This window comes from Microtus pennsylvanicus, chromosome 6 (assembly GCF_037038515.1).
Source record: "Microtus pennsylvanicus isolate mMicPen1 chromosome 6, mMicPen1.hap1, whole genome shotgun sequence".
Classification (NCBI taxonomy): Eukaryota; Metazoa; Chordata; class Mammalia; order Rodentia; family Cricetidae; genus Microtus; species Microtus pennsylvanicus.
In genome coordinates this window covers 43115340-43128234 of record NC_134584.1, presented here as the reverse complement: position 1 = coordinate 43128234, position 12895 = coordinate 43115340, and the positions used below count along the sequence as shown (strand labels likewise).

Here is a 12895-nt window from a genome sequence, read left to right as displayed (position 1 = left end):
CCCTCATCATCATTTTCTTTTCTTTCAGACCAGGGCTTGAACCTAGAGCCTGGCATATGCTAGACAAGCATTCAACAACTCAGCCACAGCCCCATCACCTAGCCCTTTTGTCTTAGATTATCATTATTATTATTAATCATCTTCATTATCATTAATAAATGACTGTTTGGCTCAAGGCAAGGTTTCCCTAAGTAATTAGACTTGCCTTGAGTTTACTTTGAAACGAATTCACTGGCAGGCCTAAAACTGTAACCTCCTGCTTCAGTCTCCCAAGTAGCCAGGATTATAAAAGGCCTGTGTCACCAGGCCTAACTCACTTTTTGTCCTCTTTGAAGGTGGTAAAGTTCTTGATTTCTACTTTTTCAAAGAAGAAAGATGGCCATATTTCTATGAGCTTGTTAGCCATTGTGTTTCATCTTTACAGAAAGTTCTAATGGTCTCCATTGCCTTTTTGTCCCCAATCTTTACATCACCAAGTTAACCCAGTTCTAACTTTAGACGCTAGATACACTATAGGATTACAGGTATTTTCTCCCTCCTGTAAGTTGTCTATGAACTTTCCAGACAATGTCTTCGATGAATACAGGTCTAATGTTGATGAAATCTAATTTCTTGTCATTTGTGCTTTAGGAAGCCTGTCTAATTATCATTATACATCGACTCCAAGGTTAAGGAGGTTTACCCACAGGTAGTACTTTTAGATGTTTTATAAGCTTAACTCCTACGTTAACAGTTATCCATTTTGCATATGGTGTCTCAGTACCATTTGTTGAAGTCTATTCTTTCCCACTCAACAGTACTGGCATCCTTGTAGTAAGATTTATCTACTTAAACTGTGTAAGTGCTCCAATGCTTAAGGGTCTCAATCTGAAATACTGCGAGATCAAAGACTTCCCATCAGCTTAGTTACAGTCACACCCGGAACCTGAGTTACACCATCACAGGGATGATACTCCGAGCTGACACTGGTTTCAGCACCCTCTTCCTGGAGCTGACATGAAGGGAAAAGGAAGTTCCTTAGGGTCTCACCAATCAGTTTCAGGCACTCCAGCAGAAGTTTCTATGGCCCTGTGACAGAATTACTAATTTCTTTCTTTTCAGATTGCCATTGCTGGAAGGAGAAAGATAACAAAAGAAGGAAAGGCAATTGAAAAAGGCACGAGTTTCTATTTTCAGAAAATCTATACCACTTTAAACAACAGTCAATAAACTTAGAGCAAAGGACCAAGAAGCAGCTCACCACATAAGCATGGCACCCATAGCTATCACGAGCACACTCATACCACTCACGCCCAGTCCGTGTGAAACACGCTCTTGTATTTAGGTCTCTGTTATGAAGGCTTTATTGAAAGTTGTGTGAGTGTGTACTCTCCATGCCCTTATGTTCTCCAGCTTATGAACTGAGTAACTAGTACATAGCAACGGGCTAAAGTAGTGACGGGAGAAAATCCAAACATGTTTTTAAATTGTAAATTACATTTATTCTATGTGTGTGTTTGTACACACACACACACACACACACACACACACACACACACACACATCATAGCACGCTTGCAGAGGTTTGAGGACAATTTGTGGGAGTCTCCTCTTCTTTGACCCTGTGGGTTCTAGGTAAGAAACCCAGGTTGTCAGGTTTAGCTGCAAGCACCTTTAGTCACTAAACCATCTAGCCCGCCCCAAAGATGTTTTTGAAGCTTCCTGGAGACTAATTTTCAGATCATTTTAAGGAAGAAAAGGCGTAAGAACAAATTATGTGTTCTTAATCTTTACAGCATACCAAAAAGTACAGAAAATTATTCTTTTCTCCTTTATTCTTACTAATCACCTAATAGCTAAAATCGTAGTTCAGGAAGTCCTGTTCGGCCACGTTCCTAACTCCCCGCTGTTCTCAACACTGGACAGCATTGTGTGCTTAGTCACAACTCACAATAGTGCCCTGACCAGGAGATCGGGCATTTGGAGCACTGCTTCTGACGTTAACGTACAGGTGGATTGTCCGCGAGGACGCTATTATGATAAAGACCATCTCAGTAGGCTGGAGTGTGGCCGAACATTCTATAAGACATGCAGAGACAGAATGTATGAAATTCAGTCTCAAGGACAGACTACCAGGACTCCTCACCAAAAGGAAGTCAACTGTACAAGGTAAAATGCCAAGGAAATCCTTCAGGTTTACAAGGACACACCTCAAGGGCTTGCATATCCTCAAAGGGACTGCTTTCCTCTGTATTCTGCTTCAAGAGAAGGCTGTGGAAACTCTGCCAGAAAGGTAATGAGGCAAGATGAGCCAAAGTCTATCTCCCAGGTCCACCTCAGTGTTAATAAGCACTAACGAAACAGCTGCTGTGTACTGGCATCACTGGAGTGCTGACAACAGAAAAGTATAAAAACTTCATTTCAGGAGCATTTGAAAGGTTTAAAGAAGTGAATGACTAGGAAGCCTAGGCACACACCCAGAGAGGTTCTGACTTTAGAGTAAGAGAAGCTAAAGCAATCACACAAACGCTAATCAAAGTCCACCACATTAGATATTAGAATTAAAGTAAAATGCTGAGTATGGTGTAAACCACCACTCATGGCAGGAAGATTACAAGTTTGAAACCAGCCCAGTCTGTATTAGGAGTGCCAGGCCAGCGTGGGTTATGTGGTGAGTCCCTATTTTAAGAAACCAAAAGGAAACAACAAGACAAGAATTACAGTAAATAGATATTATACTAAAACAAAAAAACAATTTAATAAAATTAAAGAATTTATACTTCATGATGTCATCTTTTAAAAGATCTACTTAAAAACAATAATCATTTTTATTACTTAGAAGTAGATCTCGCTACTCTCAGTATCTGCTGTAAAATGTTCCAGACTTGACATGACTATATCCTTTTAATTGATGGCATCGATTAAAATAATAAACACATAGGTGGTTAATGGTTGCTGGAGAGGGAGAGTGACTCTTGAGTGGATTAGCTGCCCTAGGTTAACATACATCTCTAAAAACTCCTCACTCGTGATCCTGTAAGGAACCCCAATTAAACTCGCTGACTCATCAGGCTGGACTTGGAGAGGGCCCCATCTTTGTTCTGTCATTAGTCCCCTATCTGAACTGAGTAGATGTTGTTCATGCCGCCCTAGGAAAAGTTAAAGCCACAGTTCTGAACAAAGTGATACACAGAAACTCAAGGCATGCTATGATATTAGATTCTGTCTTCAGAGTCCGTGTAGAACAAGCGAGCCTCCCACCACCTTCAGTCTTAACAAGCCACAGCTCAAATGACAGCTAGCAACACTACCCAGCCACCGTTTCCAACTGACTTCAACCATCTGCTCTTGCCCTTGTCAGTAGTTTGCAAATCTCTATGTCCAAATCAGATTTCTGAATTTCGGGCTAATTTATATAATGTTCTGAATATCTCTATTTAGATGTCTAACCAAAATCTCAAGTGGAAAAGATTGAAGATGTGGTCTGTCCTCCCCAGTCTTGCTCCTCCTGCAACTGCTTAAACAAGAATCCTCAGGACACTGTTTTTCGTATCTCACTTCAAAAAACAAAACAAAACCAGCAACCCCAGATAATGGGGTCATACAAACTGCGATCTCCCAACACAGTAAAACACACACACACACACACACACACACACACACACACACACACACGCGCGCGCGCGCCTTTGTGAGCCTTTAAAAGGGACCACAGCGCCCTGGTGGTACACTCTACACCTTTCTGCCTTAAGGCATGATTCCTTGGTCTGAAACAAGCTCCCACCATGATTAACTTCAGGAGAGGGCCAAGCTAATGAGGTTGCCTGTCCAACCGGGGCCCTAAGCTCCACAACCACAAGCTAAAATAAACTTTTTACTTCACAAGCAGCCTGCGCCATGTGTTTTGTTATAGTGTCACCAAGCTGACGAAGTGACCGGCACTCCTATGTTACACAATATTATTCAACCTGAATGTCCATCGTCAACAGATACTGAATAAAGAAAATACAGTGTGTATACATGTACTATTGCTTAGCTGTTTAAAAGGGAATCACAAATCCTATCTGTGACATCACAAACAAGCTTAAAGGATATTATGTGGTGGTAGTTTGAATGAGAAATGTCCCCTAGAGGCTCTGAACACTTGGTCTCCAGTTGGTGGTGCTATTTGAGTAGGCTTACGCAGGAAATGGAACCAGCCAAATGACAGATCTGGAGAACATCGTAGGGATTCTATTGCTGTGAAGAGACACCACGACCACAGCAACTCTTGTAAAGGAAAACATTTCACTGGTGCTGGCTGGGTAGGCTTAGTCCACTATCATCATGTGAGAAGCATGGCAGCATGCAGGCGGGCACGGGGCTGGAGAAGGAGCTCAGAGCGCTACATCTTGATCTGTAGGCAACAAGAAATGAAATGCCCCACCCTGGGCGTAGCTTGAGCCTGTATGAGACCTCAAAGCCTGCCCTTCCAACAAGGTCACACCTCGTAACAGTGCCACTCCTTACGACCAAGAATTCAAACACACAAGTCAAACCTATTCAAATAACCACAGAGAATGTGCTAAAAAAAAATGAGAGAGGCAAAGAAAGACAAATACAATACAATCTCACAAATATGTGAAATACAAAATCAGTTAACTCGAAGACACATAAAATAATGCTGCTGCTTCTCAGGAGATGGTGAGTTATGCTGGGAGCTGGGGTGGACAGGATGGACGAACGTGTTGACTACATGGACTGGTGGCTATGGCTAAAACCAAACCACGCACTACGAACCTGACATTTGCTATGGGGCTTGAGGTATTCTCACTAAAGAAGGAAAAACAGCAATTATGTGAGTCAGTACACACGTTAGCACAGTCTACAGTGCAAGCACCAAATTATGCTACATACTAGAAAGAGCTTCACAGAGTCAAAGACAATAATACAGAACTACAAGAACACTATCGATTTTTAATTAAGAACATGGTCAAGAGCGCAGCAGGATGGGAATATGAAAAATAATTCAAACAATAATGGATATATTAAAGAGCATTATAAAAGTTTAGAAGAAATGATAACTCCCTCAAATTTTGAAAAGAAAAAACCCACTTCTTACTCTCACCAAGAGGCACACGTAAGAACGTGACATCATGCGATCGTAACTGTCGACATAATCCCGACCAGCACAGCTACATATAACTTTCTCAAAAGAAACCTAAGGAAAGCTGATAGTGAGAAAATAATTCATTCTGAACGGTAGCAACCATCTTACAGCTGTAATTAGGGGCTAATGTTCCTGAAGATTTACACTTTACTTTTCATGACAAACGTGTCCATTTCTCACAGCACCATCATAAAACTCCTTAGATATTTTTTGTTTTAGTTTTTTTGAGGGAGGGTTCCTCTGCGTAGGCCTGGCTGTCCTGGAACTCACTCTGTAGACCAGGCTGGCCTCGAACTCACAGAGATTAGCCTGTCTCTGAGTACTGGGATTAAAGGCGTGAGCCACCACCAACCAGCCTTATATACATATTTTAAGGGTTATTGAATGCTGTGTATATTCATGAGCAGCTTAAATTCATGCATTTAATAATTCTATTTACCCATAGGCAGTTCACTATACAAATGGCTTCTGGATCTTAAGAAACCCTAAGGTGGAACCAACATTGAAGAAGACAGAAAATACATTAAACGGGGGGTGGTTTTCAGAGCAAAGCCCTAGAGAGACACAGATGCAACTAATGTATGTTTACTGCCTCGTGTCTTAATAAATGAGGCAATATAAATAATTCTATGTGAAGTATTCAGCTAAGTTGGAAAAACTAATCAGCATTTAGGGCAAAGGGTGCAGTTTGTTATTTACACCACAAGATGGAGCCATTAAACAGATGGAATGCAAGATAAAAGCATGATTGAAATTATTCAAGCTATTTTTTTAAAAAAAAAATCATTCAAGGTATTTTTTAAATGTATATATTCCACACAACATTTTGTAAAAGTTGATTTAGAAAAAAAGGTTAAAATAGAAACAAACCTGAATAATGAAGCCTGCCACGTAATTCTGAAGTTATTTACACCAGCCCTCACTCAACCGTGACATCTAAGAGTAAGCATCGCAGTTGGTAACTGGGGAGGTAGCTTGGCCTTGAGCAGCAGCAGAGATGACTTGCTGGCCTGAGCAGCTCTCTGAGAGTCAGACGAAGAAACCAATCAATCTGTTTTAAAATACTGGAGAAACTGGGCCCTGGGTAAACACGATACAATAGGGTGGCTTTAATGAAGCAACACTCTTGTTTTTCTTAAGTCCTGTAATTTTCCCACAAAGGCAGTGTCTCCTGACAAATGGTAAGAAGTCAGTCTGCACACAGCATTTACTAGATATGATGATCAGTACTCATACTGACCTTACTGTCCTAATATAAAGCAGCTATGAAGCCCTGGGAGACAGAGAGCTAGCAACTCATTTCCAGGAAATACGTTTGGCCTTATTTAAAAATAGATATAACACAGTTTGTCAATCACCCACAATTAGTCTCCATTTCAGCACTAAGATCCCACACTCCCCTGGCAGGAAAACCAAGATTAGGATTCAGTTGCTGAATCTCATTTGAAAGCCACAGGGCAAACAGTGGGTCTTTCCCTCTTTGCCAAAGTACCATTAGTATTTAAGTGTGTGAACTTCATACACAACTGAGGGGATCCAGGAAACAATATTTTAAAAAAAGAAAGAAATCTTCGAGAAAAACTACTGACAGCAAAGTATTTCTTACTGCCACGTGGCCCCTTGTTCTCTGTCCACCTTGTGTATTTCCCTTTCCTCCCATGTTCATTATGTTTTGCTGCTGCTGCTGCTGTTGAGGTAAATAAACACTCTGATCCCACCTGGGTGTGTGAAAGAGGTGATCATTCCTTCAAATCAGTTTAAAGAAAAAAGTAAAGAAACTGTCAACCTTGATTTTTGGAACAATGCTGCCATCTGCTGGAAAAACGGAAATATTTTCATTCGTCCCAAATGCTGAAGAGTCAAGCGTCATTCCGGGGAACTTTATTACCACCTTCCAAATATTTACAAAAAAAAGAAGCTAGACTTTCAGTTCTGCGTGTTTACCTTTCCATACTCTTTGTAACGGTTCCCACTATGGTGAGCCATTAGATAATGAATGTGAATAGGCTGAGATCTTGTAGTCAATGCACCTTTACTAGAAACACAACAGTGGATGGCGCAGGTTTTGAATAATTAGATGATGATTCTAAAGGGAAACTGTAAAGCTAAACATCCCTCAGAAGTCTGATGATGTAATAAAACTCAATTTAGCGGGTCTGAAGGGCAGGTCCCGACCTGGCCCACACAAGAGGGTGACTGCACCATGTACAGCCACTCTTATTACTGGTAAGCATATTTATTACTCCAAGGCTAATCTGACTCATTTATTTTATTGTATCTTAATTACCTACTCTAATATTCTTTGAGATTCTTCATCCATCTATGTGGTTTGTTTTGTTTTGACTTTTAGAATCCTGGACAAAAAGGTAATTCATTTAATACTGCCTTTGCAGTACCCACCAACTAGGTAATACTCTCATTTAAACATGGGGTCATCGTTTCATTTCCCCATATTTAGCTGAGTTTCCTGTGTCTGGGTATAAAGGCATTAAATAATCAACATTTAATGAAAGAATGGTAACTACAGTTAATTTAAGTTCAAGAAAATGACAGAGAAAAGACTGGAGGTTATGAGACAGTGAGAACAAAAATGGAAGAAAATGTATTCCTAACTTGTGTTACAATACAACTATGTAAAATTCAAATGAATAAAACCATTGATTCATGTTTACCTCATAATCTCCCCAAATCCTGCTCAATTTATATATAAAAGAGGCTCAGTGCTATACTATAAAATGGATCAACATTCCATCAATAGGTCTAAAACTTCACTGAAATCAGTATCCTCAACAGCCACCCTGGGATAGTCTCCTGTAACTAGCTCCAGCGGATCCCATGCCCTCTTCTGGCCTCTGTGGTCACCCATATACTAGTGACATACAAACACACATGGGGGAGGAGGAGGAGAAATAGTTATAAAGAGAAATGAAAATAAGGGCTGGAGAGATGGCTCAGCACCGGCTGCACTTCCAGAGGATTGAGGTTCAGTTCCCAGCATCCGCATGGTATTTATAACTTCAGCTCCAGAGGACCTGACACCTCATGTGGCCTCCTAGGCATAGCAGGCACAAACACACAAACAGGCAAAACACCCAAACACCAAAACACATATAATAGAAATAAATAAAATCTAAAAAAAAACCCATAACTTTAAAATAAATACATAAAATAAAGTCTACTAATCTTAAAAAGTCAATAAACATATTCTAACATATAATCAACAGAAAGAAGACAGGAAGAAAGAAAACCATTATGTCTCACACACACAAAAAAAGGAAATAATGTAAATTCATATTATTAAGTGAAAAGCCAATCTAAGAGGGTTATATACTATGTAATTACAACTTTATGGCATCTTAGAAAAAAATGAAATTATAAAGACAGTAAAAGCTAAGTGATCACTACAGATTAAGTAGATGGAGAAAATGGGGAACACACCAATGTGAGACACCGGTAGTGTAAAGGGACTATGTTAGTAGCTTCCAGTCAGCTTTTCTGTAAGCCTAAAACAGATCTAAAAGTAAAGCCATGGGTCAGTCAGATGGTTCCAAAAGCAAAGGTGCTTGCTTCCAAGCCTGACGACCTGAGTGTGAACTCCAAAACACATACAGTGGATGGAGAGAACAGACAATCCCAAACTGTCTTGTGATATCCACAAGTTCATTGTGGCACAGGCGCCTAAAACAGATCTAAAAGTAAAGCCATGGGTCAGTCAGATGGTTCCAAAAGCAAAGGTGCTTGCTTCCAAGCCTGACGACCTGAGTGTGAACTCCAAAACACATACAGTGGATGGAGAGAACAGACAATCCCAAACTGTCTTGTGATATCCACAGGTTCATTGTGGCACAGGCATCTCACACACACACACACACACAATAAATAAATAAATAAACAAGTAATTATTAATTAAGTCAATTGAAATTTCAGCTTTTGCAATTTCAGCTTAGTTCTCTGAACTATCAGAGAAGAGCAAGGAACTATTAAGCTTACAAAGGGAATCTTTAAAACTGGGTTAGAAAAATGGTTCCATGGTTAAAGTGCTTGGTGTTTAAGTGTGAGGACCCGAGTTCAATTCCCCAGCACCCATGTAAAAAGCCAGCTCTGATAATTGTTCTTATTGTTTTTTTGTTTGTTTTGTTTTGTTTTTCGAGACTGCCAGTCCACTTGTGTTTGGCAATTTTGGAGAAAACGGTCTGTTATCTATTCTATCTTGGTGAGGTCAAAGTTTTATACCTAATTAACTTTTTATCATAGCTTGTATTTCCAATCTAGACCTTAAGACATATTCTTTCATAAACAATTGAAGCTTCATGTCTCTTCACCTTGATAAACTTTACATATCTTTTGTGAGTGTCTTTTCCAACTTTGGTAACAAGGAAAATTGTAACAATAAATATCTATTCTTCAATCTCAAAAAAAAAAAAGCCAGCCGGGCAGTGGTGGCGCACGCCTTTAATCCCAGCACTCCAGAGGCAGAGGCAGGCGGATCTCTGTGAGTTCGAGGCCAGCCTGGTCTACAAGAGCTAGTTCCAGGACAGGAACCAAAAGCTACAGAGAAACCCTGTCTCAAAAATAAAAAAAAAAAAAAGCCAGCTCTGCAGCATATTCTTGAAATCTCAGTGCTGAGGAGGTGGAGACTGGAGGATCCCTAGGACATGCTGGCCAGCCAATCCAGCTGTAGCAGAGAGCTCTGGGAAGGCAGTGACTGAAGACGCTGACATTGATCTCTGGTTTCCATACACAGGCATGTGCACAGGAACACACACAGAGACACACACGCACTCATTCAAACAAACAAGGTAGATAAAAATCCCATCACTGGGACAGCAAAGGCAGGTGGACCTTTTTGAGATCATGGAGCTCCAGGCCAGTCAAAACTACATAGGAAGGCTGCTTCAAAGAAGAAAAGTACCCTTCATAATATCAAACACAATAAATTTCTAAACAAATAAAACAAAATATATGAACACTCCTTATGCTGAAAACTCTAAGTGATAAATCAAAGAAGCAAGTCCAAAATCAAGTAGACTGTGACATTAAATCTCACTCTCTTAAAGAGACATTATCTAATTTATTTCTTGAGTTCCAAAAATGTCTCCTGATGCCAGGTAAGTATATTTTTGTTTACATTTTACAGCGCAAGTTGGAGCTACTGAGCTTGTATGGAGATTAATAAGTGTTATAAAAGGCTAAAAATCAGTCATGCCTCTAGAGAAATGAAAACAAACATTCATGCAAAATCCACATGCGAATGTTTATGGCAATTCTATCCCTAAGCCCCCAAAGTTGGAAGCAGCCCAAGTGGTCATCAATGGGTCAATGTACAAACTACAGTGTATCCTTGGCATGGAGTACTAGTCAGCAATTTTATACACACACACACACACACACGTATATACCAACCACTGAAACATACAATGACTCTCAAAGGCATTATTACGCAGAATAGAAGGTGCCATTTTCAAAAAGTTACATACGTTATGACTCTCTCTGAATATTATTCTCATAAGACAAAATGATGATTGATATAATAATCAGCTACCAAGGTTAGGAACTGAGAGAACAACTACTAAGGGTTAGCATGTGCAAGATGCTGAAGGCAGTGCCTGTTCTGTGTCCTGACTCATACAGTTAGATCAATCTCTGACATGTCAAAATGTGAAATGTGGACCGATTTATAGCATTTGAATTTGGAAAGCTTGCGCTGTGTGTGAGTTCTGTGTGCATTGCACACACCTGAGTGATGTGGGAGTGTCATATATCAATCTTTTTATTTCATTGGTTAAGTAATAAACAAACTGCTTGGGTTCATAGCTTAGAACATAGGTGGGTGGAGTAAACAGAACAGAATGCTGGGAGGAAGAGGAAGTGAGGGCAGACGCCTCAGCAGAGACGCCATGCCCAGCTCCCGGGCAGACAGACGCGATTCAGCTCCGACCCAGGATGGACGTAGGCTAGAATCTTCCCGGTAAGCGCACCTTGGGGTACAACACAGATGATTAGAAATGGGCTAATATGTGAGAATTAGCCTAGAAGAGGCTAGATAGAAATGGGCCAAGCAGTATAATTATTTCGGGGCATAAGCTAGCCAGGCAGCCGGGGTGCTGGGGACGCAGCCCCGCCGCTCTTATTACTACACCTGAGTGTGCCAGTGTACATGCCTGTGCACACACACGTGGAGGGCAGAGCTGGATAGCAGATGTTTCCAGTATATTCTCTACTTTATTACCTTGAGACACTGTCTCTGAGTTGGAAACTTGCCTCCTGGCTAGTCTGCCTGACCATCCACCACCCTGCCTGTTCCTGAAATGCTAGGGTTGCCAGGTAAACAGAGCCATGCCTGCCTCAGGCCCGCCTAGCTATTTATGTAGCTGCTGGGGATCGAAACTCAGACCCTCCTGTTTGCTGAACGAGTATCATAAAGAGTGGGCCATTTCCTTAGTGCTTGGAAACAAACAAATAAAAAAAAATAAAAACTGAGATTTCAGGACTACCAACTAATTAACTAAAAAAGAAACAAGGGAACCCTCCAGCCTGGCTGCTGATGATATACAAGGATAACAGTACTTTTGTTTGTTTTTGTTCTTTGAGACAGGGTTTCTCCGTGTGTCCCTGGCTGTCCTAGAACTCACTCTGTAGACCAGGCTGGCTTCAAACGGGGATTAAAGGTGTGTGCTACCACACCCAGCTTGATAAGTCACTTTGTTTCCTTCCTTCCTTCCTTCCTTCCTTCCTTCCTTCCTTCCTTCCTTCCTTCCTTTTTTCTTTTGAGACAGTGTTTCTCTGTGTAGCCCTGGCTGTCCTGAAACTCTGTCAACCAGGCTGGCCTCTAACTCTCAGAGACCCACCTGCCTCTGCCTCCCGAGTACTGGGATTAAAGGCATGTGACACCACCATGGTCATTTTATTTCTTACAAAGTGAAGCATACATCTACTGGCTGATAAAGCCATTCTCCTTGCAGACCCTTTAAAAGAGAGCTGAACTTTATCTATATAAAGCCATAACTACACGGATGTTAATGATTAATTTGTGGCAGCCTTAAACTGGTAATAATCTAAAGATTTGTGAACTGGTGAATGAATAAGCAAACTACATTACATTCCATACATTGGAACGTTAGCATAGAGTTAACATTTTGGTACACAGGAGGGTGAATTTCAAAATTATCATAATTGAAGAACTCAGAAAGAAATCTGAAGAGTTACTATACGTTTTCACTGATAAAACTTGTAGAAAATGCAGAACAATCAGTCCATCATGTTAGAAATCAGATCCGTGGTTGTCCGGGTATAGGAAGCAAGGAGACCATATTTAAATGCTCAGTAGGTTAAAAAAAAAAAGTCCACGGTAGTGAGTTATAGAAAAGGGCTAAGCAGGGTCAGGAGAGAGAGAGATGGCTCAGAGATTAAGAGTGATTGCTGCACTAACAGAAGACAAAGGTTCAAATCCCATCTCCCATCTTTAACTCCAGTTCCAGGAAATGCCCTCTTCTGACCTCTATGGCATACATACATAAATACAGGCAGTACACATAAAATTTTAAAAATCTTTTTTAAAAGCTAAGTAAAAACAATTTTACATAAACATTTAACATACTTAGTAAGTGTGAAAAGTAGACGAAAACAGTGTTAAATGGGTTTTCAGGTGTCCCAGTAGTGACACTATTACTGTCTCTTTAATGTAAGACCACTGAGACAAGGCGAGAATAAATGACTTGTCCCTCGGCTACCTCAGTCAGAGGTTCTAATCCAACTTCTTTCCTCTTC

The 12895-nt window shown here is 40.6% G+C and overlaps 1 protein-coding gene across 1 annotated transcript in view; it reads right to left on the bottom strand.

The window, feature by feature from the left end:
• Ndufaf2 (NADH:ubiquinone oxidoreductase complex assembly factor 2) overlaps positions 1 to 12895 on the bottom strand; it is a 112260-nt gene that overhangs the window by 98451 nt on the left and 914 nt on the right. The gene's annotated exons all lie outside the window — the stretch shown is intronic.